Source organism: Canis aureus, chromosome 18 (assembly GCF_053574225.1).
Source record: "Canis aureus isolate CA01 chromosome 18, VMU_Caureus_v.1.0, whole genome shotgun sequence".
Taxonomy (NCBI): Eukaryota; Metazoa; Chordata; class Mammalia; order Carnivora; family Canidae; genus Canis; species Canis aureus.
In genome coordinates, this window is record NC_135628.1 from 53,208,175 (window position 1) to 53,221,191 (window position 13,017).

The 13,017-nt window shown below is 47.2% G+C and overlaps 1 non-coding gene across 1 annotated transcript; it reads left to right on the forward strand.

Moving 5' to 3' along the window:
- Window positions 1-5,604: 5,604 nt before the first annotated feature.
- TRNAP-AGG (transfer RNA proline (anticodon AGG)) lies at window positions 5,605-5,676 on the forward strand. The gene has a single exon. It is a non-coding gene; the product is annotated as a tRNA-Pro (tRNA).
- Window positions 5,677-13,017: the final 7,341 nt, after the last annotated feature.

Consider the following 13,017-nt stretch of genomic DNA (forward strand, 5'->3'; position numbering starts at 1 on the left):
GGTAAATTATAAACTGGACAAAATGTGCGAAACATCTCCTGGAAAGCGCTATAAGGTACCCCAAAGCAGGCAGCAACAGAAAGGACCCAATCCTCGAATGAAAGGAACCGTCTACAGGTAAATGGATTATTTCCTGAGGACACTCCCCAGGCTAACTGGCAAGGGACAGCTGGAACTCCAGCAGAAAAGTCCCAACCTTTATGCCTGAAGAGTCAGAGGACAGAGTCTAGGACTCCAGAGTAGAAGAGTGAAAGTAGGTTTCCTGGAAGGATAACGCCACAGAAGAAGAGGCCTTTAGATCTGCATGCAAACTCCCCTCAGATTGCAGGCCGCCTGCTGAACTCTGCCTGGAGGAATATCCAAGGAGCCTCCAAAAGGCAAGAGCTGGTGGTCTGGAAGCTGAGCAGAGGCTCGAGCTGCTCTCTAGGGCAGCAGAGAAAGTGCTTGAGTTTGATTCCACCAAGTTAGGGGAGCTGAGCAAACACTTGTGGCTTTCCATCTGAAACTCCGAAAGTCCACACCTTAGGACTGAAATCTATCCCTTGAATCCTGAGCTAGAAAGGCTCAGAGCAGACTTGCCAGCCACTTGTGAGAGACTGGGGTCTCCGTGTCATGTGTGCGCACGGGCACGCACCCACAGCTAGGATCCTGGCAGAGACCCAGCTAAGCATCCAGGAAATGCAAGGCCACTTTGTCTCCACTAGATGCCTGGGTCAGCTGGTCCTCTGCCCCAGGCAGGCTCTTTTTACCTGGGCCAGAGGCCATCCCGAAGGCCGTTTTTGAAGACCTGCCTCTGGGAAGGCCATGGGGCCTGTTAGCCTGTGTTGAGTAGAGCGAGTCAACCTCTGCTGTCTTCAGGGCTCTGCTGAGCTGCCCACCTCTGTAAATGGTTCTGACAGGAACCCTTGGGCTTGGGCTACCATCCTAGCTGATGTGGGCAAAAGACACCCCAAGGCCCTGTCACTGCACTACCCAGGTGGCTGCATCTTCGGCCCCTACTAGGTCGGTCCTGAAACCTTTCCAAACAGTCCCTTCTGACCGTATTCTACCCAACATCAGAGGGAGGGGCAGTGGGCCCAAGCTGGGAGCAACTCAGCCCTGAGTAAGATGGGGCAGATGCCTGGGCTCAGAGTGCGAGGTGGTGGTGGTGGACAGCTCAGGCCAAAAAGAGCCTTACCCAAGCATAGAGTATAAACTGACGCAGGGGACAACAAATTTTCAGAGTCAGTGAAGCCATAGAGTAGGGAGCAGAAAGATTTTGAGGATGGTACAGGGGGTAAAGTGGAGGGTAATGATATAAAAACTGAAGACATTTTAAGTACATTTAATGTATGTGGTGCACTTTTCGGGTTTAAAGTCACTTTATTGATTTAGGAACATGATAATATACTAAGGCTTTACAGAAAATTATGTCAGGTATATTTTGTTGTTGAGGGAAGGGCAGCTGTCTTACGCATTGTAGGAGGTTTAACAGCATTCCTGACCGTTACTCACTGGCTGCCAATAGCACTAGCTCCACCTCAGTCATGATAACCAAAAATGTTTCCAGACACAAATATCCCCTGAGAGGTAAAACCATTCCATGTCCCCTACTTTCCAGTTAAGAACTACTGATTTAGTTTTACACATAAATGTCCAGAACCAAATGGTCAAGAGGAAATTTGTTTTTCCAATCATTCTAATTGTCCAGAAAAAAGGAAAGTCCTAGAAAAGGAGGATTTTTTTAAAGGTTCATTTATTCATTTGAGAGAGAGAGAGAGAACAGGGGGAGGGCAGAAGGAGGCAGAGGGATAATCCAAAGCAGACTCCGCTCTATGGTGGGGCTAAATGTGGGGCTAGATCTCACCACCCTGAGATCATGACCCAAACTAAAACCAAGGGTCAGATGCTCAACCAACTGAGCCACCCAGGAGCCCCCAAAAGAGGATCCTTTTTGAATAGTTTTAGTGTTTGGGCTTTTTTTTTTTTTTTTTTCCTATTCTCTTTAAGAGTTTATTCAGTTATACTCCCACCCTTTCCAGAAATAGTTCGACAGAGGTTTGTGGGGAATATATGGGCCACAACAAGAAGTCATGAATCAAATGTAGGAGCAAAAGAAGAAAGAGAACAACAGTGAGGAGTTCAAAAGTTAGGAATTAAATTGAAATATGACCATACATGCATGCTTTCTAGCAGCTACACATTTACATAATTCAGTGTCCAGAAAGTAAATGCAAACCAACTGTTCTTGGGATTATGACAGACAAGAATGCCTCCGTGGGAACTACACAAAGGAGCCGTTGGTGTGATACAATAAACAATGTCCTCAACAACATTCCCAAGTAGACAGAACAACCAGTTTCACAGGATTGGGTATATGCCTATTACCCCTCAATACAGACTCAACACAAAGTATAATTCAGAACTGGACATAGACCAGAACCATTAGGCTGGGAGCCAAATACCAGCTCCACTGGCCTGTTCTGACCCAGAGGATACTGAGTCTCCCTAGACTCTTGAAATATATTTCTCGTTGCCCTCTCTAATCATTGCTTCTCTCTGCTTAGATTTCCATAATTTAATTTGTTTTTGAGTGGGTTATAGACATGTCCAGGACTGAAAATTCAAAAAGTACAGAAGAATATACAGTGAAGGGGCACCTGGGTAGCTCCATCAGTCTGCCTTCGGCTCAGGTCATGATTTCGAGGTCCTGAGTTCGAGCCCCAAGTCAGGTTCTCTGCTCAGCAGGGAATCTGTTTCTTCCTCTCATTCTCCCTCTGTGCTCTCTCTCTTGAATAAATAAATAAAATCCATCTATATAAAAAAAAAAGAGGGGATCCCTGGGTGGCGCAGCGGTTTGGAGCCTGCCTTTGGCCCAGGGCGCGATCCTGGAGACCCGGGATCGAATCCCACGTCGGGCTGCTGGTGCATGGAGCCTGCTTCTCCCTCTACCTGTGTCTCTGCCTCTCTCTCTCTCTGTGTGTGTGACTATCATAAATAAATTTAAAAAATTAAAAAAAATTAAAAAATTAAAAAAATTAAAAAAAAAAGAATATACAGTGAAGAAGCACCTTATTTCCCATCCATTTCCCCTCTCTCAAGGCAACCAGTGTTGACTTTTGTTGTGTTGTTGATACATAGGAGGTGACAATGAACTTGAGATGGTGTGTTGTGACAATGCTGTCTGTTAAATACTGACCCATAAGGGTTCTCCGGACAAATGATGAGATAAGAGAAAGGCCTACATGCTGTCACAGAAATGAGGAATCATCAAAGGATTTGCCTGACTAAAAACTATCCTCTCTTGAGACAAAGGGAGGAAGCCCCTAGAGGTAGAGCCACTATTGTCCCCAGAGAATTCTATCTGTGGCTTGTTAAACACAGAGACAAACAAGTCATTGAGGGCCTAAAGGCCTAGTGCCCACAGCAAGGCCACAGTAATTTTAGCCTAGGGAAAAAGGGTAGGTGCCAGTGGATTCCCACCAGAGCAGTACTCCTCTCCCCATCCTCTCCCCAGACCCCTGCCATCCTAGAGGTATTTGGCAGTGTGCGGGGGCGGGAGGGGGGGGTGTTCTGGCTGTCTCAACAGTGAGGAAGGGATTACTGGTATTTAGTGGGCAGGACACTGTTCCAGACAGGCCACAAAAAAGAAGAATGATCCTGCACCAAATTTGAACAGCACCCCCAGAGAGAAGCACTGGCTGAAATCCAACCCCGGTGTCATCCTTGAAACATTCTTAGCCCTAAGAGCCTCTCTTGGAGCAACCTCACTTCCTGGCACATCTACCAAAATGAGCAATTTAGGGAATGCGTGCTGAGGTAACAGAATGACGTGTTGAATGTGCTATTATTTATAAGCCAGTTCATAGCTGGGGAACAGCTACCCAAAAAAGTCTCTTTGGTTTTAGAATAGATGAGCTGTTGCCTTTCTTCCTGGCCACGATTAGTTAGCAGAACCAGTTGTCTGGTCTGGCCCTCCTGGATGGAGACAATAACACCCCCACCCCCACCCCACCCCCCGCCGAGACGAACGCTGGCCAGTCCTCTCTCTCAAGTGAGGGGCCATTCTCTTCCTGCCTATCCAAGAGAGGAGTTGGTTCATTAGGAAGCCAGCTTAAAAGCACAGAAGGCAGGAGGGTTTCTTCAGGCTTATGGTTTCTACTTGGAGCCAAGAGATGAGGATTGACCTCAATATCTGTTGCCACTAGTGATTTTTTTGTGTACTCTCATGAGACTTTTCTTTCACGTACTCACTCACTCATTCATTCCACAGACATTTGCTAAGTGATGTCTACAATAACAGTTGTGCTGTGAAGATGAGATTAATTTGGTAAAGTGATTACACAGAACCCAGCACATAGAAATGCTTGGGAGTCATTGTCAGCAGGATTGCCAAGTGCCAGACACAGGCAGGACCCAAAGACTAACAAGACAGGGCTCTGCCTTCAGCAAGCAGCAAGGCTGGGTGGTAGTGGGTGGGGAGGAGGGTGATGGATATGGTACATGGGAAGTGCAAAAGTTAGCCAGGCAGGGCCCCTCCCCCACCCTGGGGTCTCCTGAGACCCCAGATTCTGAACCTCCCCCTCGCTCTCCTTTGGGAGGCGGGAAACTCGAAGCCCACAGCCCGAAGGTACCCACCCAGGCCGCCACACTTACCCTGTTAGTAGGCTTTTCCCTGAATCCTCCCCTGGGCAGGATGAGCAGGGCAGGCTGGGGTGTGGGAGGGAGTGTGAGTATCTACAGGATGTATTCTCATCTCTAGTTTTCTAGAAAGTCTGGGTAGCAGTATGTACTGTGTTTAAAACAGGCTTTAAACTTAGATAAATGTGCCTCTTGTAAGCTGAATGTAGATATGTTTTTTTTTTCTTACAGTGGGAATGACACCTGTCTCACAAGGTTGTTATGAGGCTTAATAATGGCTATAAAACATAGAATATATTGCCCAGCCTATTTTAAGCATTAAAGAGCAACTTTCCTATTGAGTCTTTCCGCCCCCCGCCCCGACCCCCATCTTGCCATCAGAAGAACTCATCTCCTTCATACAGCCCCTTACAGTTTGTAGACTGCTTTCACAGACATTGTCTTACCCCTAAGACACATAGGGCAAGTGTTACTTTCCCCACCCCCGACAGATGAGGAAACTGAGCAATTTAGCACATGTCTTTTAGTCAAGGTGATCTAGATCAGCCTTCTACTTCCTCATCTAAGAGGCTAATGATTTGGAGGATTTTTTTCTGGTGGTCTAATCATGAGGGAAGAAAGAAGGGCCGTTCTTCATGGGGTGCCAGAGATGCCAGACAGGATTCCTCAGACCTGGGGCTCCCCTGGAAAGTGGAGGTTGCTGGACCCTGGCTTCTTTTCAGCCTTTTGCCACCAGCACCCCCACAAAGCCCATGGGGGAGAAACGGCTGGTCCTGGGGAAGGGGCCCTGCCTGGAGCATCTGTGTGGCTCCAGACTGGGCCGGGGAGGAGTGAAGAGAGCCAAGAGAGAGGCAGAGCCCGCTGGAGTGCAGCCGGCCTGGGCTGGTTGCCAGCCTGGGAGAAGATTCCACCTCTAGGAACCACAAACTGCGCCTGCTGCTGATGTGGCAGGGAAGGCACATCTGGTTAGACATAACCATCAGTGGCTCGTTGGTCTAGGGGTATGATTCTCGCTTAGGGTGCGAGAGGTCCCGGGTTCAAATCCCGGACGAGCCCTGGTTTTCTTAAAATTTTTTCCAGTACCCCAACACACACATATACACTGCATGACCTTTTTAGGGTAGAGGTATAAAGATGGCCTAGTGGTAAGTGAATAAAAGACCCCAAGGATAAGCTGCCAGTCATTCTTCCCATTAGCCATGGCCTGTATATAGCCCATTATTTCCACTGAGGCCAAATGGGGAAGGAGGGGACTGGCATCAGGAGCTGAGCTAGAGAAGGTCAGATCCAAAGGGTTGCATTGCATTAGGCTGAAAGAGCCTCTCAGAGGGCCTCAGATAAAGAGCAAATGATCAGCATAATTTGGGGAGTGGGTCTGAGCTGGAGGTCTAGAAAAGACAAGTTCCTCATATAAAGTCCAAGCTATGAAATGCACTGGATTTGAAGTCCAAAAGGTAGGATTTAGGGACACCTGGGTGGCTCAGTGGTTGAACGTCTGCCTTTGGATCAGGGCATGATCCTGGAGTCCTGGGATCGAGTCCCATATCAGGCTTCCTGCATGTAGCCTGCTTCTCCCTCTGCCTATGTCTCCTCCACCGCACCGCGCCCGCCCCCCCCCCCCGCCCCGTCTCTCATGAATAAATAAATAAAATCTTTAGAAAAAAAAAAGTAGCAATTTTGAGTCTCAGTTTTCCCATTGGTAAAATGGGAACAGTAACACTCATTCCTTAGAGTTGTTGGGAGGATTAAAGCAGAAATTGTATGTGAAAGCTCTTTGCAAACTATAATGCACCTTACAGCATTGGGATTATTTGGAATGATGCTAAAGATAAAGTCTAGAGAGGAACTTGTGGCAATGGGATAGACTGAACTAGTGTAGCTATCTCCTCACCCAGTGCCCCCTAAAACACACACAGAAAGGTTGCATAAAATAGAATTTAGGGACACCTGGGTGGCTCAGTGGTTGAGCATCTGCCTTTGGCTCAGGGCATGATCCTGGAGTCCCAGGATTGAGTCCCACATCGGGCTTCCTGCATGGAGCCTGCTTCTCCTTCTGCCTATGTCTCTGCCTCTCTCTCTGTGTCTCTCATGAATAAATAAATAAAATATTAAAAAAAAAAAAAAAAGGCAGCCCCAGTGGCGCAGCGGTTTAGCGCCGCCTGCAGCCTGGGGTGTGATCCTGGGGACCCTGGATTGAGTCCCACGTCAGGCTCCCTGCATGGAGCCTGCTTCTCCCTCTGCCTGTGCCTCTGCACCCCCCACCCCGTTTCTATGAATAAATAAATAAAATCTTTTAAAAAATAAATAAAAAAGAATTTTAAAAAGAATTTAAAAATTACTATCAGAATGCCTGGCTGGTTCAGTTGGTAGACCATGTGACTCCTGATCTTGGGCTTGTGAGTTCAAGCCCCACACTGGGTGTGGAGAGTATGTTAAAAATTAAAAACAAAACCAAAAACAACATTAAAACAAAATTAATACCTGGATAATGTAAAATTTTATTTTATTTTTTAAAAGATTTTTATTTATTTTAGAGAGAGAGAGAGGGAACCAGTAGGGGGAGAGACAGAGGGAGAGGGAGAGGGAGAAGCAGACTCCCCGCTTGGAGGGGAGCCTGACATGGGGCTCAATTCCAGGACCCTGAAATCATGACCTGAGCTGAAGGCAGACACTTAATCAAATGAGCCACCCAGGCACCCCCCACCCACCCAAAATTTATTTTAAAAAAGGAAATTCCCTGGGGCACTTGGGTGGCTCAGTTAGTTAAGCATCCAACCATTGATGTCAGCTCAGGTCTCCATCTCAGGGTCCTGAGTTCAAGCCCAGCATGGAGCCAACTTGAAAAAAAAGAAAAAGAAGGAGACATCTCCAAACATCAGAATTAAGGAATACAAAGCCAAAGAAAAGAGAATAAGGGGACACCTGGGTGGCTAACTCAGTTGAGTGACTGACTCTTTATTTTGGCTCAGGTCGTGATGGTCAAGTCCTGAGTGGGTCTCCTCACTCAGTGTGAAGTCTGCTGGAGATCCTCTCTCTCTCTCTCTCTCTCTCTCTCTCTCTCCTCTGCTCCTCCTACCACTTGTGCTCTCTCTCTCTAAAAATAAATAAATCTTTAAAAAACAGAAAAGAAAAGATATGAGAAGAGGGGGCTATCACAGTGGCCCATGGTGGATTTCAGACACAGATATATACCCGGGAACCTGGAACTATGTTTTAGTGCTTCCAGTTATAGGGCATGTCACTTCAGCCCACCAGAGATGAGAAGCTGGGACTGAAAACCCTGCACAAAGCTCAGATTATCAAAGATCTACTTTGTTCATGGAAAAAACCTGAAAACAACACACACCAGTCCAAGGAAGCAATGAAAAGGAATAGAAACACAAATCAACTCAGAAATTAAAGTCCCAAGCCTGAGCAAATGCTTGTATTGCATCTGGATTTACGTTATCTGCATGATGCTGGATCCTCAAGCAGCGAAATTAAATCTAACCCTGGCTTAGGAAACTTAGAATACCATATATCCCCAGAGAAGCAAGAAAGAGCTCTGTCATTGGGGCAAACTGGGTGGTTCAGTCAGTTAAGTGGCTGACTTGATTTCGGCTCAGGTCATGATCTCAAGGTCCTGGGATCCAGCCCCAAGTTGGGCGCCATGCTCATTGGTGAGGCTGCTTAAGGATTCTCTCTTGATTCCTCTCCCTCTGCTCCTCCCCCTGCTCATGCTCTCTCTCTCTCTTTAAAATAAATAATTAAAAAAAAGTTTTTTTAAAGAAAAAAGAGCTCTGTCACAATGTTTTCATAACCTAGGGCATATGAGACTTTCACAAAACAATCAAACATCCAATGAAGAAGACCTCACAATATCATAAACTGGACAAGGAAGCAAGCCACCATAAGGAAGAGTCAGCAGACACAACAAATAGGAGAATCAACATTCCAAGAACAGTGCATAAGAAAACAACATGAAAAGCATTATATAATAAGTATACTTAGAACTATTAAAGATTAAAGATAAGAAAATAAACCAAAATGAAAGTATTGCCCTATATATAAGAAAAAAAACCTTACTGAGGGAAAAAGTAAAACATAGGGAAAGATGCATCATTGAAATTAGACTCAATGACCCATTGAACAGTAGACCAGACCTGGCTGTTAATTTTTTTTTTTAAGATTTTATTTATTTATTCATGAGAGACACAGAGAGAGGCAGAGACATAGGCAGAAGGAGAAGCAGGCTCCACTCAGGGAGCCCGACGTGGGACTTGATCCAGGGATTCCCAGGTCACACCCCAAGCTGAGGGCCAACACTCAATCGCTGAGCCACCCATGTGTCCCATAGACCCGGCTGTTAAGAGAATTAGTGAATTGGAAGATGGAGCTAATGAAACCATTCAAAATATGGAGGGGGGGAATATGGAGGAGGGAAGTGATGAGATATGAAATGTGGAAGAATAGTTAAAAGACACTAGTGAAAGCATTAGCAACAAAAGATTATAGAAAAGGAATATCTTCCAAAGGCCAAGAGAAAGCTCTCGACCTAAAATTCTATGCCCATTAAATTTCTAAAAATAAAAATAAATTAAAAAAATAAAAAAATAAAATTATAAAAAAACAATAAAATAAAATAAATTTCTATTTAAATTATATGATATAGGGGCATCTGGGTGGCTCAGTGGTTGAGCATCTGCCTTTGGCTCAGGTCGTGATCGGGGTCCTGGGATTGAGCCCTGCATCAGAGGTCCCTGCAGGGAACCTGCTTCTCTCTCTGCCTGTCTCTGCCTTTCTCTGTTTGTCTCTCATGAATAAATAAATAAAATCTTTGGGGAAAAAAGGTTATATGAAACAAAGATATTTGAGAATGTTTACCGAAGACTTTCACTGAAATGCCACCAAAAGATATACTTCATAAGAAGGGAAGCAAATAAGAAGGAAGGAAAGAAATGCAAGAAGGAATGATGAGCAGAGAAACTTATAAATATGCTAGCGAATCTAAATGAGCCCTGGAAGCCATTGTTAATGGATCGTAAATTGGTCCAACTACTTCATAGAGCAATTTGGTAATAATCTGCAAAGTTTAACATGCACATATTATTCTATGACCCAGAAATTCTACTCCTCAGTATCTACCTTAGAGAAGTTCTTATATATATGTGCAAGATGCATGTACAACACTAACCACAAAGGCACTGTTTTCGTTTTACTTATTTTAGTTGTTTATTTATTTTAGAGAGAGAGACAGAGCACCTGAAAGTTGGGCTGGGGGAGAGGCAGAGGGAGAAGGAGAGAAGCAGACTACTGGCCAAGTACAGAGATGAGTAGGAGCCCATGGGGGCCAATCTCACATCCCTGAGATCATGACCTGTGCTGAAATCAAGAGTCAGATGCTTAACCAACTGAGCCATCCAGATGCCCCTAAAGCATTGTTTTCTAACACAGAAAACTGGAAACAGCCTAAATGCCCATTAGTTGAAGACTGGATAAATAAATTGTGGCATGTGCAAATACTGAAGTAGTATTCAGCACTTAAAATTCATGAATTGGAGCTAAATGAAACATGGATAAATATTTTAAAAAAAAATGTTGAGATAAGAAGAAAGTTTGCAGGGCAGCCTGGGTGGCTCAGTGGTTTAGCGTCGCCTTCAGCCCAGGACCTGATCCTGGAGACCCGGGATCAAGTCCCATGTCAGGCTCCCTGCGTGGAGCCTGCTTCTCCCTCTGCCTGTGTCTCTGCCTCTCTTTCTGTCTCTCATGAATAAACAAAATCTAAAAAAAAAAAAAAAGAAAGAAAGAAAGTTTGCAGAGTTTTTCCTTATTTATTTTTAAGTTATCTCAATGCCCAATCTGGGGCTCAAACTCAGGACCCAGAAGTCAAGAGTCACATGCTCTATGGAGACAGTCAGGAGCCCCCAGATAGATTTTTTAAATACACAAATCAATATTTTGTTGTTCGTGGATACATACATATAAAGCAAAACTGTGAAACTATAAATAAAAGGGCTATCTCTGAATCAAATGAGGCAAAATGAACAGTTGTTGGATTTCAGTGGTGAGTACACAGATATTTGTTATTATACTCTGTACTGTACTTTTCTGCATGTTTGAAATATTCACATTTTTTTTCCTTTTAAATGGGCCTTTAGAAATAAAGGCAAAGGGGGATAAATGGCTGCATCGATCCTCAGAGAGGATGATCTGTTGGGATGGGATTAGGAGGAGGCTGAGTACAGAGTCCAGGGATTACAAGGATTAATTCAGATCATCCTCCTAAACTGATTACCTGGTTGGCATCTCCACCACTCCTGGCCCTTCTATGCATCCCTGGACCACAGTCCATTTCCCACCCCCTGCCTGTTAAGCCTTTACCTCTTGCCCCCTAGCTTCACCCCCATCCTCAATCAGGATTTGCCCAAATTTGGGTCCTGAAAATGGACTGGTTCAGGTCTCTCCTGAATGTTCCCCAAATCCAAGGTGAATGGTGACCAACACCCCAGGAACCAAGGAGAGATTAGTCCTAATACTCAGGATAATAACTCCCTGAGGAGAGCCTGGATCACAGGATGTCACAGTTGACAACTTCCTCTCTGCCCCTCCCTCCATGAACCAAGAAGTCAGCAGTCAAGGTCAACTGTTAACCAAACTTGCTGGCTAAGCCAGGACTAGAAGGAGCCATGCTTGGGCAGAGCAAACAGCTATTGGGCTTCCAGCCTTCCAGTGTTGTCAATGCCCAGGCTCTGTGCGCCCATCCTGACGCCTTGCCACCCCCACACCAGCCTTGTCTGGACAAGCCTGATACCTGGAGCAGGCTCTCTGAAACGGGTCTTCATGGGCTTGTTCAACAGCCTTTCCCCACATCTGGATCACCTTGACCAGAGGACCTGGGGTGTAATCCTGCCCTCTGGGGAGCAGATGAAACCTCCTTGATCTGTGTTCATCATCTTTCAGAGCACCAGGCTGGGGGGTTTGAGAGGGAGGGAAAAAAAGGAGGTGGAGGGGAGGGAGGGAGAGAAGAGACTTACAGAACAACATTATATTTAATAGGCAACATTTCACTCCATGTGAAATCATGTGTTAAATGATAAGACAGAGTATTAATTGTGTAGTTGAAAGATTTACCTTTCTCATTTATTGTGTCAGATACTTTGTCAGATGCTAGACATACACAAATGACTAAAGTACTTCCCAATCTTCCAGAAGTTGGGCAGACACAAAGTAAAAACCTGACCTTGACAAAGTGACAGGTGCTACCCCAGGAGTAAAGAGGACAGTGTGGAGCACAGCAGGCCTCTACTGGTCTAGGGGTGGGCATCAGGAGAGGCTGCCTAGAGGTGACTCCTGACTGAGGGTTGTAGAATAAGTAGGGATGTCTAGGCAAAGGAAGGCTTCTTTCCTGAAGAATACAGAGGGCTTGTGAACACAGACAATGCACGTCCATAACCTGGTGAGTGGATAGCCAAGAAAAGGGATTGGTGTGTGTCCCTGGCTCAGGAATCTCCTAACACTTTCCTCGATGCATTGGGACTGCCTGGTTCCCAAGTGTATCCACTTCTTTCCTGGGTGAGACCTGTAGAGACCTGAGAACGATTGCCTCCTCTGATCCCGCACCAGGTAGATGTGCCCTGAATGAACGATTACGTGAAACAAGCCCTCTGGGTTTCCACGTCTCCCTTGTATGAGAGTGAAAATCAGCAGTGCCCACTCGGAACAGGCTCCAGAGGCAGGGTGGGTGGAAGTCGTGCATCGCAGCTCCTTGGGTGTGGGGCCAGGGGGGAAGGCAGAGTGGTGGAGGGAAGAGGTCTCCAGGCGGTGAGGGCTGCGAGGGGCCAAGGCACCGCCCTCCCGAGGGGGTTCGGGCTCTGGCTTGGTTGGGGCGCGGGGAAAGCAGGGGGGTCGGGGCCCTGCGGGTCACAGATCTCGGCCTTGGCTTCCCTTCTCCTGCCTTGACGCGGTCAGTCCCGGGACGCAAGAGGCCACCGCGCGGGGGTGGGGGCTGCGGCCGGGGTCCGCGCTGCCTGCGGAGGTGGGGGACGCGGGCCCCGCTTGGCGGGCGTGTGTCCGCGCGTTTGGAGGAAACAGCAGCGGAGGATGCGTCCAGCTTTGTGCTCTTCCTGCCCCATCCCCGCGCGGGACGGGGCTCGTCTGACACTTGGCCCCGAGGGGTCTCCGCGCGCAGCCGGCCCGGGCGGGACCCTTCGCCGGAACCAGGCGACCTCGCGGCCACTCCGGGACGGCCTCACGCTCCGAGGGCGCCCCCGCCCCCCCCGCCCCCGGCCCCGCCCCCGGCCCTGGGGTGAGTCTGGGGCCGGGCTCCGTCGCCCCCCGCGCCCGCTCGCCGCCCGGGTCCCGGAGGGCGGTGGAGCGAGGGCTTCCGGGCGGGGGTGGCGTCAGGTGGCCCGGCCAGGC